The sequence below is a fragment of the Triturus cristatus genome, chromosome 7 (assembly GCF_964204655.1).
Source record: "Triturus cristatus chromosome 7, aTriCri1.1, whole genome shotgun sequence".
Lineage (NCBI taxonomy): Eukaryota > Metazoa > Chordata > Amphibia > Caudata > Salamandridae > Triturus > Triturus cristatus.
In genome coordinates, this window is record NC_140590.1 from 1,279,111,887 (window position 1) to 1,279,129,824 (window position 17,938).

General features: G+C 42.3%; 1 long non-coding RNA gene and 1 pseudogene across 1 annotated transcript; one reads left to right on the top strand and one right to left on the bottom strand.

The window, feature by feature from the left end:
* Positions 1-1,136: 1,136 nt before the first annotated feature.
* On the bottom strand, positions 1,137-2,430 carry LOC146811832 (uncharacterized). The gene is made up of 3 exons (XR_014965841.1): positions 2,310-2,430; positions 1,520-1,582; positions 1,137-1,378 (listed from the first exon to the last, which is right to left on the bottom strand). It is a non-coding gene; the product is annotated as an uncharacterized LOC146811832 (long non-coding RNA).
* A 12,478-nt stretch (positions 2,431-14,908) lies between these two features.
* On the top strand, positions 14,909-17,425 carry LOC146811833 (E3 SUMO-protein ligase KIAA1586-like; annotated as a pseudogene).
* The last annotated feature ends 513 nt before the right edge of the window (positions 17,426-17,938 follow it).

Consider the following 17,938-nt stretch of genomic DNA (forward strand, 5'->3'; position numbering starts at 1 on the left):
ACCATGGCCAATCTGAATAGTCCACTAACTGGCCAGAATGTTTTGCCCACTGCCATTGACCTGGCTCACCCAACAGAAGGACTGGTTTGAAAAAGGGGACACTAGCTTTTCTGTCGGATATACCCTTTGCAATATTACTGTAGGCCATGCAAGCCTTTGATCTCCTTTCCTTTGTTTAACCAAGTTGACTTGTCAAGCTGGTCTTCCCTTCTGGAGTTTTGCTTACTCGAACTAGTGTGACCAAACAAAATGGCACTGGCCATATTTGAGGCAACACAGCCTATATATGGCTTGCCAAAGACCGGTCTTGGTCTAACTTTCTTAGCTATGTAGTAACCAGTGTTAGACATTCAAGTGGTTGTTAGACTGTTCCTGAACTATGGGATTGGCCTGTCAAGGAAGTTTGTCGATCTACTAGAGTTCTGGAAGAGGTGGCTAACTCTACAGAAAATGCTCTTGAAAGTATAACTGTCCTATAGGTTGCTCGAAGAACTGTTATTCGGACAAGAATGGCTTTTGACTTCATATTGGATGCAAAGGGAGAGGTCTGTGCTACAGCAGTGCTGAATGTTGCGTTTTTAACCCAGACAATTTCATTCAAATCCACCAATTAGTAATATACAATAACGGTAAAGGCTCCCACATTTTCGATGATGGATTTGAATGGTGGGATCTGAAGTTTGGTTCACAGATGATATATGGGGATGGGATATGAACATTTTAAAAGCTATCCTCATCTGGCATTACCTAGCAAATATAAAGTGACACTGATTATGAATTTAAGGTGGGGGAGGCGTGGCAATTATTTTTTAAAAACAACGAAATATCCATGGGTCTAAGAATACAGGGGTAATCTCCCGGCGTAGTTGGCACAAAGGAAGCTATGAGTGTAAAAAAGTGGAAATCCTTTTAAAAGGACGGAATCCCATCACTCACCGAGGTGGCATGCTTCATCATCTGGGATCTCCTCTTGGTTGCAACCCCCTCTCTGAGAGGAGGAGCTCAGGGATGTTTTCAAATAAGGCGAATGCTATAATCCAACAGATGTGAAAACGTTTTTGTGAGTGTTGGGCGCAGTGCAAAAAGTGTAAAGAAGTGATGTGCTGGTTAAAATTGGTTGTCACTAGAAGAAAAAACTTTATTCGTGGTCTATTGGTCACCAAATCTAAAAAACAGTGCAAATACAGTTTAGAAATTATAACTGCATAGATTGAAAAAAAGGTCTACATGTTTCAGCCAATGCGATTGTATGTAATCTTGGCCTTCGTCATGAGCTATGATATAATGCTACTGCATGTGTGAAAAAACGTGAACAATAGGTTGAGCCCATCACAACCTACCGACCTGGCGTCAAGGTTTCTCGGTGTATTGATGACACCTAGGAAAAAGAAGAAAGTGACAACAAACATAATCAATCACTATTTGTACCAACTAGCACACTTCTACGAGGGTTGAAATAATCCCCCGTGTCTAGCACCTAATATGTGCTAATGATGATATATTCAGTTCTCCTGCTTACCTATAATGCACAAGAAGAATGCCTCTTCTCCCCTGGCTACAGCTCAGGAAATGAGGCCCCGCTCTGAGAAGAAAGGAAATAGAAAAGAAGAGAATACTAGGAGATGGCAATGCATAGGACAAAGTAAGACTTCTCTATTACCTATGCAGCCTGTATTTGTCGAAAAAGCTAGACGCGGATAGAACATTGCAGTGTGCTCCCATGCGCATGGCGAATATCCAAATACTGCAAATGGAGATGCTAATAAATAGAGCCTCCAGTGTAAACTGATACTCTCATATTGCACGGCATGAGATATGTTTGCATAGAAGAATAGGGCCATTTCTCACCTAGCCCATATTTAAGCTGTTTAAAAAGGGAACGCGCTGTTTGCATTGCGCATATTTAAAAACTATTTACATGGTGCATCGGGGTTCAACTGGATGTCTATTGCTTATCTTATTGCATCCGTCATATGTAGACCCAGTGGGGTCTAGATAGAGCAGATCGAGTATCTTATACTTTGACCATGCTGAAAAAAGTGGCGCCTGTCAGTTTCTGCTAAAGGCAGAACAAGGGCTGTCTGTATAGCGCCCGTCACGATAGGGAGTGTTTGAAAATCTTATGTAGAGATATGGCCACTCGTCTCTGTCGAGCAAGCGTTAGCGCTAGTGCAACCCACTCAGTTCTTTACGGTTACAGTGAAACAAAAAACAAACAAGAAGTCTGGTTGCCTATACATGTCTGGATAACGCTGCCCTCAGAACAAGCAACTCAGAGTGAGAATGGCATGCTGAAATGTGGTTCTTACTCCTCTGTCGGTACCTCGGGTTACCGCTGAGCTGTTTCTGCAGAGGTACCTGATCGATGAGAGTCGCTCCATTTAAAAGCATAAATAGAGCTCTACCGGTGTACCCAGTCTACAAATCTACCGTCACACAGTGATGACGTCAGTGTGTCCTAAAAAGACTACAATAAAGAAGGGATTTGTAGTCTTCATATGCCTGAGGATACTCGTGTTGATATACACCTTTTTAGGATGTTACACGAACCGAAATATGTAAATCCATCGAGAATGTAAAACCAAAGGACGGCAAAATGTAGGAACCCCACCATTATAATATGCTTATCGGCACATGTTAGTACTAAGTGCCCGGGTGTTCTTAGGTAGGCCCAAGTGAATCATGGGAATTGTAGTTTGATGATATGAAAGCACCTATCACATCAGTGAAGATATGTCTTAGGAATAAACTCGCAGTTGCAAAGCAACTGCTCGCTGACTACAGTTCAAGAATTGTAATCGTATTGAGGTATTATGCCTCATTTCTCTCTACATGTATGTTGGACTAGACAAGAATTGCCGAATCTAATTCGTAACAACAAACTAAGTTGTTTACTAATTATGTTATGATGTACTCCATGTCGAGACTTGCCAAGAGCTAGACCTCTCGTAATGACTGATGGAATTCTCTGGAGTGTCATTGTATGAGCGATATAAATATCATTGTAGTGAAAAACAAATACTGAAACGAAAGATATGGGATGTAATTCTGATCATGACACACAAAAAGAGTACACGGGAGACCTATAATCTAGGAGTGAGCAGTGACTGATTCATAGTAAAGACCAAGGAATTTCTTCATTTAGGCCCGTTTTATCACTGCAGAGCTTAAATACACATATCTGTTCTTTACAAAACAGAAATTTGGACACATCTGTGATGTGCGGTGGAATGAACGGTTGTTCTAACACTGTCCATTTGAGCTCGTCAGCACTGAGTCTCAAATCTAGAAAGTGTTGTGTAAGTCTTGTCGCCTGTATTTTACATCGAAATGTAATTTTGTGTTCCATGATGTTTAACTTAACTTTGCGTGTGGTCATGACAACATATCGATATTGACATGGACAAGTGATCATGTAAATGAGTTTATCGCTATTGCGATTGGTATGTTTGTGTAACACCCATGGTGTTGATGTACCAATGTCTATTGTCATGGTGTGTTCTGTCTGGGGGCATACTGCACACGATCCACAAGGAAAGTGTCTTTGGACAGCAGGTAGATTCCAGAGATTGTCAGAGGCCTGGATTTGTTTGCTTTTAGGTCTCGTATGTACCAGATTGTCCCGGAGGTTAGAACTCAGTTTGAAAGAAAAAAGCGGAAAAGGTAGATCATTTTTACCAATATTGAGGATTCGCCAATTCTTGCACACACTCTTCTGAATATCATTCGACAGTGTGTTGAATGTATTTACAAACGTCAATCTTGTCATTGGCGGTTTTTGAATGGGGGGATCCAGTAAAGCTTCTCGATTGCTAGTGGGTGCTCTTTTAAACGATCTTCGTATCCGTTTTTCGGGTATTTTTTGTCTCAAAGTTGTTTAGAGAGTGAGGTAGCATGGGCCTCATACCTGTCTTTAGTGGAACAGTTTCTCCGTAAATGGAGGAATGCCCATAGGGCAAGTTGTCACATAATGATTTAGGATGGTAGGAATCATAACGTAGGAGGGTATTTCTCGCTATCGGTTTCCTGTATAATTCACTCTCAAGACCACTGGATGTTGCAAGGATTAGTAGATCTAAAAACGGCAATTTATATTTATCGAACTTGACCGTAAATCTGAGATATTCCTTTCTGGAATTTAACCATGTTTGAAATTCAATGATGGACTCATGATCCCCACGCCATACGACAAAAATGTCGTCGATATAGCGTTTCCAGAACCAAATGGATCTGTGAAAAGGGTTGGTATCTTTGAGTACATGTTCTTGTTTGAATAAATGAACATACAGATTAGCCACGAAAACGCTGCCCATGCTAGTACCAGATATCTGAAGATAGATAGTGTCTTCAAACTTGAAGAAGTTTTCTTTCATGGCTAGCTTGGCAAAATCCATGATGAAATGTGTGGGAGTGATGGTATTGAGTTCTCTCTCATCCAGAAGCGATCTAATGGCATCCAGGGTTTCATCTTGGGGAATACAGGTGTAGAAGGATTCCACATCAAATAAGACTTAAAAATCAGAATGTATGTTGAAATCCACCGCTGGAAGTAGTCTCAAAATATCCTTTGTATCTTGTAAATACGTCGGCATCTCCTTGAACATCGGTCTCAAAAAATGATCAACAAAGGTTGACAAGGGTTCTAGGAGAGAGTCCAGACCTGATATAATCGGGCGTCCCGGAGGCTGTCGTTGAGGTTTATGCACTTATGGGAGTTCATAAAAGTATGGCATTACAGGATGTAGAGTTGTCAAGTACGCAGCCTCTTTGGTTGTAATCCAACCCTCACTTGTAGCTTCTTCCACGAGAGAGGCAATCTCTCTTCATAGTCTATCTGTGGGGTCTGTTTTGAGAGGACGGTAAAATCTCTTATCGTTTAGCTGGCGAAGACATTCGGCTGCGCCAACCTATTTTTGAAAAAGCTAGGCCAGAAGCAAAGAGAACCAGAAATGAAATTTCCTACTTTGTCCGACCTGATTTTTGCCACGCCTCTGTCGAGAGGCAGTGGAGGTTGCGGCAGCTGATTAAGCCATTCCAGGACAAAAATGCACAAGCCTTTTTGAATAATCCAGCTATTCCTGTCAGAAATTGATGCTGACCACTGTTCCCAATAATGCGCGCGCCCGCACTTCTCTACTCTCGAGCGCGCAGTGCCATGTGTGCAGCGCGCACAGACGGCACATCCCGCGAGAGTATTTGCGCCGCTTTTACAAGGCGCGTGGCGTGAAACACGGGCATTTCCAGATTGAGGAGGATGGCGGCGGAAGTGACCACTTTGAAGTGAACACTCGGGAGCGGAGGTAAGTGTAATGTGGCCAATTGCTGTCCTTTTGTTTGTGCTGTGTGTGCTTCTGTATTGCCCTGAAGTGCACGTACTGATTGTTTGCTGTATTCTTTGATTAGTAGAGCGAGGCTGCGGGGGAGATTGTGTGCTCTTATTTAAGTATTCATGTTAATTGCAGCCCCTTCTCGAGCTGCGATTAACATGAATACTTATGAAATCACGCAATCTCCCCCGCAGCCTCGCTTTACTAAAAAAGCAATACAGCAAGTTTAAAAACACAGCGTGTGCTTTTTAGGGTAATCAGCCTTGTTTTCAGACTTGCTGTATTGTTCTGATAGTAAAGCGAGGCTGCGGGCAGATTGAGTGCTTTTGTTTAAGTATCCATGTTAATCCCAGCTCGTGAAGGGGCTGCAATTAACATGGATATTTAAATAAAAGCACACAATCTGCCCGCAGCCTCGCTTTACTATCAAAACAATACAGCAAGTCTGCAAACAAGGCAGATTACCCAAAAAAGCACACGCCGTGGTTTTAAACTTGCTGTATTGTTTTGAGCAAGTAGCCTCGAACACTGACTGCTCCCGAGTGAAGGACGCGCTGGAGAGTACAGGCAGCCCCGTTCACTGTTCCTTGTGCTTCGTGTCCTGCTCTCTCCAAGAGATGAGGAGTGGTGGCTGAGAGCCTGTGACTACCAGGGCTGATTTGGGCTGCCAGTCTGGCCCTGCATAAGAGCCCCTCTGTGCCCACGTCTGATTCCCTGTAGGGTGACCAACCTTCCCTTAAGTTATTTTAGTATGATGTCTGTAAGGCGTCCGTAATTTGGGGTCCCCAAATTACGGACGCCTTACAGACGTCATACTAAAATCAAATTAGGCTTATTCCACTGTTATTTGGTAGTGGCTGTAGCCGTGTTGGCTAAATGTCCGCATTTGCCAATTCAGTGGCGCTGATTAGATCAGATGCGCCCCAATACACAGAGCTAGTGAAACAGCACTTTCGGATGGGCTTCAAGTTGTGTGAGAAATGAGCCAGCCCTCTTGGTGGGCGCGGATTTTGTTGATTCTGCACCTAAGACTTTAAAGCCCCTGAATCACGCCTCCCACTCAGACATATGTGTAATCTTGATCCTACATCGCCAGCCCAGAGTCCTCAAATGACACGTCCATTTTTAAGGTAGCCTGGTGACATGAAACAGAATTGTTGATGCTGAAAAGTGCTGTTGTTCTGTCTATGACGACCATTTCTCTACCGGCAGCACTTAAAATTGGGGGAAAATATTTCCTCTGTATACAAAAACTCCATGCGTTTACTAACTGACGTGCACTGCAGAGTAAGTGTGTTTCTAAGGTAAGCTATAACAAAACATGATTTCTAAACCCATCAGATACCTCATGCCTAGTGATTGAAGTATTGCCAAATGGTCGTTGTGTCACGCCTTCAGCTAACACAGGCCTTGAAACCAGCAGCACTTTGCATGCCAATGTGGTATAACGTCTCAGCATGCTAAGTGCTATTGGGTTGAATGTCAGCTAAAATAAAAGCTATACATTGTGTAAGGGAAACAAACGCCTTGCATTTTTTCCCTACAAGTGGGAATGTAAGGATTGCTTTGTCTCAATGTGAGATTAAAAAACACTTCAACCTTCCCACCTAACAGCCTTCTTTGTACCCACTATGAATGCAGGCATGTGATAGCAAGCTAGCGCTGGGGAATGGGTTAAGAGGTTACATGAGGAAGTATACCCAAGTATTACGGACGCCTTACAGACATAATACTATGCTGTTCCCCAGCGAGAGGCCCCATGAGTTTTAAGGTTTCCACTCGGCCCCTCCCGGACCTCGCAAAGACTGTGGAGGGGCCCATTGTCATTCTGAGACTGGAGACTATTATCACAGAATGACAATGGGCCCTATTATAGTGACAGCTTGTGGTGTGCCTTCTCCTGCACAAATCTTGATTGCAGAATATATATACTATTGTGCGACCTCCTCTGATATCTGTAAATCGTATGTTTTGTCCTGAATTTTGACCCTTTGTCCTGAATTTTTACACTGACCATCCTGAATTTGCACCCATGCCAGTTGGTCACCCTAATTCACTGCATAAGTCACCCTATAGCAGCTTGCTCCAGCATCATTCAAAGGAAAGATGGGCTTTATGTAAGCAGATAGCCCACAAACTGGAGCCCCGCTCTGCTACGTTGACATGTCTGGAGCTCTGAATAAAACCACGTTTCCTGCTTTAGCCCTGGCTGGGTCTTAAAATAACCTGCAGAAATTATAGTTCTGATTACACAGAAAGAGAAGGACTTAAAACAGTCTCCTAATAAAGCACTGGGATGACACATGGCTAGGACATCTGCAACCTTTCGGTAACCAGCATTTCTGGGAGAAAAACAGAGCTCTCTAGTTGTGGGATTTGACATTGCAGTTGGGTGAGGTTATTTTCAGAATACAATTGGAGCTTTTCAGTTGGAAATAACTCCTTATCTGGAAGCCATGTAGGGAAGAACAGGCCATGTCTGGCAATAAAATATATAAACCATAAACAATTATGTATCTAGAACGCGTTTTTAAGTAAAACCTCTCTAAAAATAAGAAAGAGACAGAATTATTTTTAGCCCAAACATGTTTAGACTAAGCAAAGATATTGGTACAATATTTTTCCCAGATTTGCTTTTGTTAACACAAATGCATCATACACTTTTTATCATTCATTGAAAACCCTTTTAATATCATTACCTATGGTGTTTGAAATCGTTAACGCTGCACAGCAAGGTGACTACATTGTCACCTCTAAATGGATAAAATAAGTATATTATCTATGGCTAGTCCACAACCTACACAGGCTCTCTCCTAGTCCACCTCACTTGCTCACTTGCTCTAGTGTCTCTGGCTACTACTGCTAGTTTCAGAATGTCATCGGTATATTATAGTGAGCGAGTTAGCATGGTTGCCGCGGTTTGGTTGTTGAACAATTGTGCAGCACGCCCCAGTGCGCTGTACCCACCATGATACAGCAGCTGGTGTGTTACCCATCTAACCTAATGTAACATACTACAGTATAAATAACACAGCAGTTGCTTTACTACAGTATTCCCACTCTTAAAGTTAAAATACACCATTTGGAAGTGGTCTTAATTAGACATTTACTCTAACCTGACAACCAGAGACGTACAACACAGAAACAGCCATTCTATGATTCATATTTATAAATCCACCTGATGCTTTTGAGAACTCCCTTGGGCCTTATTACGCATAAGATGCAAATTTTCTGTTTGCACCATGGTGCACCTTTAAATAGGTGCGCCATGAGCACACAGAGAAAGTGCACCCTATTACAGTAAATGCACTGCTCTCAGGGCAGTCATGGACTATGGCTGTTTCAAAGTTACTGTTTCACTGTGGCGGCGGCGCCCACCTGCACTTTAAAGAAGGATTAGAGATACCTTTGCAGGAGGGTGCAGTGACTGACTGCACTTCCCTGCAAGGGGATGTCTGGGGAGTCCATGGGACCTTCTTTCCCCTCTCCAGACAGCTGCCATCAGGGGGATACTGATAGTTCACCACTTTTTGGTGTTACACTTTAGTCTGCCTCCTGACAACTTCTTTAGCTTTGCGCCTGCGTCCATAATACAGCGCGGCACAGAGGCTAAGAGATTCCCTCATTTGCACTGTCCTTGCCTTCATGAAAATGAGGGAATTCCCTTTCGAGATAGAGCTGGCACTACATGTGCGCAAGCGCTATCCGTATCACAGAAGGGTTTGCACAAACGTTTGCGACCCCTTCTGTAATACCAAAGTGCCCTGGGGGTGCTTAAAGTGGGTGCACATGCCTGGTGCGCCGCTGGTGCAATTTCTGTAATATGTCCCATGATGAGGTAAAGTATGGCGGATATGTAAATACAAGCTGTTCCCACAGACTAAAAGATACTCTTCGTTTATTCCAAAAAGCACTTTAGAGCCAAAGAGGAATCTTGCCCATGTAAACCGAAGGTACATTTCAGACCAAAGACAGATTGACAGAGCAGTGGATATATATAGAATTCATGAAGTTTTAGATAGTGCTAACATCACATGGTTTGAAAACCGGAGGGTCTGAGGGAAAATTTTAGACCACACAGGGTTTGTTCCCCCAAAACACAGAATCAGAAACAGTATGAAACCCTGGGGTCTGTATCGTATCTGAAAAGTGTGAAGAGCCACTATAACAGCATCCAATCAGCAAATGTAATGAAAAATTTTTTTTGAGGAAAAAATGAAACAACACCTACACAACTAAATGGGCATATCCCTTAATAGGACGAAATCCTTCACTCACCAAAGGTGACATGCTTCATCATATGGGATTCTCCATCCCAGAGGAAACACCTAGTTCCTCTGGGGGCTACAACTCCCTCACTGTGAGGAAGGAGCTCAGGGATGTTTTGATTGATAAAATATCAGGATATACTAAATCCACAAATGAAGAGCTAATGGAGTGAGTGAGAGCGCAGCGCAAAGGAAATATAATGGTGAGTGCAAGTAAAGTTTAAAACTAGCTCAAGAACGTGAGACACAACTTTATTCGTAATACGTGCTTGGCTAGCGTTAAAATGGTAGCAACCTGACGGTCAAAAAATGTTTAAGACCGTGGTAGTGAAAAAACTTGTCAACATGTTTCAGCCATTGAGCCTAAAAGGAGGCACGGCTTTCATCAGGACAAAAACAGCTACTGCGTATAAGTGAACCCAAGTAAAGGATACTCTAGGTAAGCGTTCTTTAGATACGTTCAAAGATCAATGTGAAATACCTAGAAAAACCAAGAAATAAAGTGTCAGAAAAAGTGTTGTTTCAAAGATTCTTTCTCAAATATAAGAAAAAGTGGAAATTGACTTACCCGTGAATACTGGGTAAGTCGCCACACTTCTACCTGGCAACCGCTCAGGAAGGGAGCACCACTCTACAAAGGATGAGGTGATCAATGATTAGTAGGGAAAGTCTCCATCCTGAAGGGCAGGTAAATATCAGTAAGTTGTAACCCTTCAGAAGAGCCTCCCAAAGATATCAGGCATCCAAAGTGTAATGGCAGAACTTAAAAAATATATATAAACCCCTTTAAACAGGGAAACTCTCAGGATTAGACAGGGGATGCGATCATAAAACATGTCAAAGGACGGCACAAATGTCAGCCCTGGTATTGGTAAACCCAAGCAATTAGACAGGTTACCATGAAATCTCAACGAAGTATAGTCAAGGAACTGCATCCAAAGACCAACATAACACACACGGTGTATTGAGATACATGAAACAAACCAGGTAAAACAGGTTAAACTCGCCAGTCTGCGGTGATGTAGGAAATAACGTGCAAAACGTAAAAAAGGTTTGCACAACCTCTGGTGGAAGACTCGAGACAAGCGTACCTGTCCATCGGTATGCCGGCGCTTCAGTGAGCCTGAAGCCGGAGGTAACAGAACCAGGAAGTGCTTACGTTTAAGAAGGAAGTCCCGTGGGAATAATGCCCAATCACCTTCATAGGCTGAATGTGCGAAAGCGCGAGAAAGTAACCTGGTGGGGCATGCGCGTAGAATAGCCACTATCTCTGGAAAACTGCGCGTATGTGAGTGCGATCGAAACGCTTCAACGTGCATGTGTAGCCAATGATACACAGTACCGACGGATACAAGGGTTGTAAAAAAATGATCAGAATAGCGTACTGATCAAAACGTTCTCAATGCCAGTGATCGTGTCAAGAGGAGTGTCAGACTCTTCACAACGACTATACAATCGAAAGGCACCCGATGTTACCATAAAAACGGGGTGATTAAGGGGAGTATTTCACCTGCTTCAAAACGAGTCCATTCAAACACCTAATCAGCACTCAATCTCACAGATGGAGATATGGCATATCGTTAATATACAGTGGACAGGTCAACATACAACAGTATGGAAAAATCGCTCAAAGATGTGTTACATATCGTTCATATACAATGGACAGATCAACATACAACAGTGTGGAAGAATCACTCAAAGATATGTTGCAAATGGCACCATCAGTATTGTTGCATGGTTCAGAGACCAAATGCCCAAAACGCAACAAAACCCCTGTCATAAAACGGTCATCATGTATTGCTGGAGAATTCTAAAAGGCAAAAACTTGAAAGCCAAATGTTAAATATAATACAGCATGACAGAAAAACAGGAAGAGGCATCAAAGGCACAGACTCAGGAAATACGAAATCAACTTTATATCAGTAACCAGGGAATGTCGTCATTCATACCACAGACATCCGTGTGAAGCTTATGTACCCACCATTGTTCCCTTCTGAATAAAAAGGCAGAGATGTCAGTATGGTGTGGTGGGATGAAAGGTTTCTCTAAAACCGTCCACTTAAGGTCATTAAGACTGTGCTTCATAGTCAAGAAATGGTGAGTCAATTTCGTTGATGCCTTACCACATCATATGGTACTTTTGTGCTCTAGGATCCGGGTCTTAACCTTCCTAGTGGTCATCCCTACATAGCGTAATGTACAAGGGCATGTGATAATGTATATCAGATTGTTACTATTGCAGTTGGTATGGCACTTCAAAGACCATGGTCTAGATGATCCAATATCAATTTCAGTGGTAATGGTCCTATGGGAACATGCCGCACACGAACCACATGGAAAATGTCCCTGTACTGTGGGAAGACCCCAAAGAGTGTTCTGTGTGTCCTTGCTTTTGACACGGGGACGGGTGTGAACCAGACGATCCCTTAAATTGGTGCTGCGTTTAAAGGCAAAAAGAGGGCGTGGTAAACTTTCCTCTCCGATAGTCAAAATTCTCCAATGGGATAAGATGGTATTCTTAATTTGATTGGAAAATTTACAAAAGGTATGGACACAAGTCAATCTGTTCTGGGTTTCTTTCACCATTGTGGGTTCCAGTAAGGCTTCTCGGTTATTGTTCAGAGCCCGTTTGAATGATCTTTTTATCAACTTTTTGGGATACTGTCTGGCTTGCAGTTGTTGTGATAAATTGTGAGCATGTTCATGATATTTCTCTGTAGATGAACAATTTCTTTTCACCCGCAAGAATTGGCCAAAAGGCAAGTTATCCCTCAAAGCTTGAGGATGATAACTGTCATATAGCAATAAAGAATTTCTTGCCATTGGTTTCCTGTATAGTTCAGTTGAAAGACCCCCATTAGATGGTGAAATCAAAATGTCTAGAAATGGAAGCTGGGTTTTGCTGAACTCACAAGTAAAATTCAGAAAGGCATTGCAATTGTTGAGCCATGTCTTGAACTCCGACAGTAACGACATTGAACCACGCCAAACTACAAAAATATCATCAATATATCTTTTCCATATCAAAATATGTGCTAGATAGGGATTGTTGATATTAAAAATGTGTTCTGTCTCGAAAACATGGACATACAAATTGGCCAGGCTGGGAGCAAAAATGCTCCCCATAGATGTACCGGATATCTGCAAGAGAAATTGCTCCTCGAATTGAAAGAAGTTCTCTTTCATGGCCAATCTGGCACACGCAATTATAAAAGACACTGGGGTAATAGAGTCCGGAGGATTGTTCAACAGGAGTGTCTCTATTACAGCTAAAGTTTCATCCTGGGGGATACACGTATAGAGTGACTCAACGTCAAATGAGACAAGAAAGTCTGTCTGTGGGTTGAACGTCAAGTCTCTCACTAGTACCAGGATGTCTTTAGTGTCCTTCAGATATGTAGGCATTTTCTCTACCAGAGGGCGCAAAAAATAGTCCGAAAAAGAGGACAAAGGTTCCAGCAAGGAGCCCAATCATGAAATAATCGGACGGCCAGGTGGAGGTGACTGATTTTTATGCTCCTTTGGGAGTATGTAAAAGTAGGGTACAGTTGGAAAATCTCTGACCAAGTATGACACTTCATTGGATGTAATCCACCCATTAGAGCTTGCCTCATTCACTAGAACTTTGATTTCCAAAAGTAATCTCTGCGTTGGATCAGACCTGAGCCGTTGGTAAGACTTGACATCATTCAGTTGTCTGAGACACTCTGTCCGATATGCAGCAGTGTCCATAATCACAGTGCCTCCGCCCTTATCGGCAGGCTAGATAGTGCCCAGGTTTGATTTGTGGCTACCTCCAGTTGCTGAACAATTTTTGCATTGTTCAGCATTTCGGGCATCATTTGTGCCTTTTGCTTTCCTAAGTGAGAAGGGTATGCCCAAATGTGGGTCCTGTGCTCACTGCGCCTCTGGATTTAAGCTAGCCTGGCTATTAGGGGTGATGCACTGAAACTGGTCCCAGAATGCTTGTTTCTAGTCCAGGGAGGACCTGGCTTGGCAGTTCGGGATGGACTGTTCCCATGAGGAGCAGAGTTAAAATTGATTTGCATATGGTTGTGTCCAAACTGGTCTTTACATCTTGGTCTTATCTTGTCACATTTGCAGTGCATTCCAATGTCAAGCTCTCGCTTCAGAGGGGGTTTGGTGTTTACTTTTCTTTCTCTAACTTCAAAGTGAGAGCATGTATGTGACATTCCTGCTGAGCATCCATGTAAGAGGAGAGGGTTTAGGATTTGTTTTGCACTTTATAATGAGTCAAAACTTCAACTAGACAAAAACCAGATCTCTCTGCAGCTGGTCCATCAATCTCCAGAGTTATCCGGCCAAAGTGAAGCAGAGAAGCCAGAATTGATCCCAAGTTTTCTGGTACCACATTGTTCAGCCACTAAATGTACATACTACTCCAAGTCCACCATAACACCTCCCAAGTCCCTGACCACTACCCTGCACGCATCAGTGTGGCCTTCTGTAGCTGGATTGTGTGGAGAGGTGCAGATAAGTTTAGCCTAATGGATGCTAATAATGAAGCACAGGGGCACGTGCCTATTTGCCTAAACTGGAATCCCAGGTAACTATTTGGTCGTTTTTCCTATTGGAGTATCTGGGCCAGTCCCATTCATTGTTTGTAACTCTTAGAGCCTTTGCTAACCATCTTGTCTTCAATTGCAGGTTTGCAGTCTGTAAGGCATTTGGGTTGAATGGTCAGGCGTGAGTACCCACAAAGACAAGGTAATTCTGTTTATGTTCCACATTGGATTTGGGGGGTGCTGGGTAAATAGATTCACAATCTGCACCACTTTTCTTTTGCAGGTTTGTCAGACCGTGCTACAAATACAGTTGTACAGGCAGACGTGAGTACAGGCAGAACAAACAGGTAATTGTTTGGTAGAGTTAAACTGTGGTGCATCTTGTGCATTGTAGTATACCAACATCCCTTACCCATGTTTTCTTCATTTCTAGGTTTTGCAGACACTACCCCACATATTTGAACGGGCATACGTGAGTACAAGCAGAGCAGGTAATTGTTTGGTAGAGATCCCTTATGGTGCACATGGTATATTGCTGTATCACAAATTCACAATGTGCTGTAACAGTCTTTACTTCTATTGCAGGCTCTATGGACAGTGCTACATTTAAGTTTGAAAGGGCAGGGCAGTGGACAGGAAAATCCAGGTAATTACACTCTACGTTTTGCCGGCAATGCCTCTGTATTATGTGACAGATTGCAATCATGAGCATAGGCATCAACTTTAGCCATGTTCCTTTATTTTGCAGGCTTTGTGGCATAGCAGGCTAAACCCAGTTATCACAAATATGTTCAAGCACAAAGCTGTACCTTCTGCAGAGTGTGATGCTTCACCACAAAGGAAGAAATGTTGCCTTGTATTCAAGGAAGAGTGGATGAAAGAAATTGTTGAGGCTGAGACACAGAAATCACGAAGAAAGGTTTGCGTGCAACTTGGGGAAATATTTCAATACAGTCCAGATGTGGGCTTGATTTGCAAAGCATGTGCCGAAGCCAAGATTGTTGGGAACTTTTCTAGTGTTCAAAATATTTTATTGAAATTTTATAATGAACAGCAACAACATAGACATACAAAAATTATCAAATTCATTCCATTAGAACAGAAAGTGGTCATATTCTTATAAACTTAAAAGGAGGGGGGGAAGGGAAACATTTAATAACAAATTATTGAGTAGACAATAAATAGAGCTACTATGACATATTAACTAGTATAAAAATCGTAAAAAGCATTACAATACATAAACATACCCCTAAGATGCAAAATAGAAATCAACAGGAATCCAAAAAGAGTGATAGGAAATAGGATTATGATTAACCCCAGACAAAGATAATTGAGCACCTCTTCTTGTAAAGATAACCCAAGACCACCAAGCATGAACTGATAACTTAGAAACATCTTTCCAACAAAAGGTAATAGATTTTAACGCAGCAGAAATCAAAAAATCAAAAAAGTTGGGGACTTTTCTACAGGGAAGAAATGGAGTGATGGCTGGAAACTGGATTACCTGAAACGCCATCTAATTAGCAAAGTTCACGAGTCTGCCATGGTGATATTGAGAAACAGAAGTGCTGCAGCCAGATTTGGTTTTGGAGTGCGGGCAATGCTGACAGAAACTGCCACTGACAAAGCAACTAGAATTAAAGTAGTTGAACGACAAAGATCCCTGCCTGAGGAAATAAAGATTCTCATCAACAATGTGTTGCTGGCAATCAAGATGAATACTTCAATGTTATCTGTACAAGACATCCATGACCACCTAGCTTTGTATGTGAAGATACCAGACAGCTGGAGGAGCAAGAACTATGCCTTTGAGTTCCTTGAGGCCATCAATAGCGTGATACACTGTGATGGTATGGCAGAACTTCGTAACGCTTTGTAATACACATTGATAATTGAGAGCACAGATATTTCTGTTACAAAAATGCTTATCCTGTACTTCAAGTTCCGACCTGTAACCTCAACAGAGCACAAAACACTGTTTGGGGGCATAGTGAAGCTGACTAGGTGTAATGCTGAGGCTATCACTACTGCTGTGAGAGAATTCTACACTGCCAATGAACTGGACCTCATGAAAATGGTCATGTTTACATCCGATGGTGCGTCTGTGATGCTGGGTAAAAATAATGGTGTTGCTACTCGCCTTAAACAATTCATTCCCCATCTAGTTCAGCAGCATTGTGTCGCTCATCGATAAGATTTGGGAGTTGATGATGCCTGGAAGAGGGTTCCAATGATTAAAGAGATGGAGACATTATTGAGGACTGTCTACACTGTGTTCTCCAGATCTCCTGCAAGGAAGTCCAAGCTGGATGAAATGGCGTCAGTCACTGATTGTGATGTGGTCTCTTTTCAACCATTGAATGAAGTCCGGTGGCTTTCAAGGCATTTTGCTGTTGGTGCACTAATTCGGAATTATGAGGCTGTTCTTAAGTACTTTGAGCATGAGAAAGTTGAAGAGAATGATCCAGTTGCTAAATATTGTTACAAAAAGCTATCCGACTCAAACTACCGTATTTCCCTTGCAGTACTTAATGAAATTCTGAGTGAATTTGCATCTTTGTGTAAACTGTTCCAAAAAAGTTATTTGACTACTGTTGAAGCTGTACAGTATGCAAGAGCAAAGATTGGCCAAATTAAGGAACAGTATTTGGGGGACACTGTCTTTTGGAGCAGCAATGTAAGAGATATGATAGTGTTGTACAAGGAAAGGCAAGAGTTCGACAGTGGGCCTATTTTATCTTTTGTTTACCTTCTTTGTGATCACATGTAAAAAAGGTTCCCTGAAGATGAACTGAAAGAATGGGCAAGTTTTGAAATCCAGGCAATAGCAACACAATCACATTTTGATTTTGGGACTGAGAATATACAAAGACTTGTTGAAAAGTATAAAAATGTCTTGGTCCTGAGTGATTGTGAAACACCAGAAGATGTTGTTCGACAATACAGAGATTATAAATATGTGGTGGCAGAACATGTAAAGGGTGGGTTATTTACCACCTTTCAAGACATGGTGAATTTTACTGTACGCAATGCTGCTCAGTATAGTGTGGTGTCTCAGCTTGTTGATGTCTGCGCAACATTTCAAGCACCTAGTGCAGATTGTGAACGAGGATTCAGCCTCATGAATACTATCAAGAGTAAATTGAAGAATAGACTGGAGCAGAAGCATTTGGATATGCTGATGAGGACAAAGGCCTACCTCCTGAATGGGAAAGTTGACCTTGATAGATTTTATCAGCACTGGAAAAATGGCAAGGATCGCCGTGAGAAGCAACCCCGTCACCCATCTAGTGATGCCACTTGACATGTTTGAACAGCCCTCTCCCACAGTCCATGTTTGCCTGGATGTCAAAGTTTTACAAACTATCTCTGGCGGGATAGCCCAACATAGCTTTCACATCAAATTGTAAATATGTTATGTAATTTTGTAACTTATTGTGTATATGTGATATTGTATAGGCTCGCAACATTTACACACCCAATGAACAGTGCGCCACTTAAGAATATTTAGTAAAATCTAATGATGGTACCACCGTTGGAGTCTTGTGCTTTTCTAAACCTGAAGTGTACTTGCCTGTGTAACCAATTATGTCATGGCGTGTTTATCCAATTTGCAAAGCGGCCTTAAGACCCTTAACGTGGCGCTGTATGTGTGTAAATGCACCATCTTTTCACTTTTTTAAGTAAACGCTTGGAGTGACATTTGGCACTGCACACACGCGTGGTCTGGTTCCTGGCGCACATAGCCATGGTTGCAGCGCACAGAGACCCTCCACTGCCGCACACAGCGGAAAAAAATTAAAGGGAACATTGATGC